The sequence below is a fragment of the Nothoprocta perdicaria genome, unplaced genomic scaffold (assembly GCF_003342845.1).
Source record: "Nothoprocta perdicaria isolate Ctin4 unplaced genomic scaffold, notPer1 scaffold_666, whole genome shotgun sequence".
In the NCBI taxonomy this organism is placed as follows: Eukaryota; Metazoa; Chordata; class Aves; order Tinamiformes; family Tinamidae; genus Nothoprocta; species Nothoprocta perdicaria.
In genome coordinates this window covers 8289-9195 of record NW_020455939.1, presented here as the reverse complement: position 1 = coordinate 9195, position 907 = coordinate 8289, and positions in this window count along the sequence as shown.

Sequence of the window (907 nt, the reverse complement as noted above, 5' to 3'; positions counted from 1 at the left end):
TGTCCCCATATCCCCATATCCCCATATCCCCGTGTCCCCGTGTCCCCATGTCCCCATGTCCCCATATCCCCGTGTCCCCATGTCCCCGTGTCCCCCGTTGTCCCCCCGCGCAGGGCCCGTCCGCGGCTCCTGCGTGTGCGGGCGCTGCCGCTGCCGCGCCGGCTACGCGGGGCCGTCCTGCGAGCGCTGCCCGTCCTGCCAGAGCCCCTGCCAGCGCTACCAGTGAGGACACGGGGACACGGGGGGGCATGGGGACTGGGCTGGGGCTGGCGGGAGCACTGGGGACAGCAGTGGGACATGGAAGGGAACGGGGGACACGGAGCCAGGGACGGCACCGGGGCGGGAAGGGGACAAAGGGACGAGCCGGGCAGCAGGGCGGGGGGGCGGAGGCCGGTGGTGTCACCAATGGGGTCACTGTCACCGGCGGTGTCACCGGCACTGGCGGTGTTACTGGTGTCACCATCACCGGTGTCACCGGCAGTGTTCCTGGTGTCACCGTGGTGTTACTGGGGTAACACTGGCGGTGTTACCGGTGTCACTGGTGTCACCGGCAGTGTTACTGGTGTCACCGTCACCAGTGTCACCGTGGTGTTGCTGGTGTCACTGGTGTCACCGTGGTGTTGCTGGTGTCACCAGTGTCACCGGCGGTGTTCCTGGTGCCAACGTCACTGGTGTCACCACGGTGTTGCTGCTGTCACCAATGGTGTCACTGGTGTCACCGGCGGTGTTACTGGTGTCACCATGGTGCTGCTGGTGTCACGGGTGTCCCCGGCAGTGTTCCCGGTGTCACCATCACTGGTGTCACTGGTGTCACTGGCGGTGTTCCTGGTGCCACCCTAGTGTCACAGGTGTCACCAGTGTCACCGCAGCGTTCCTGGTGTCACCGGCGGTGTTCCCGGTGTCACCA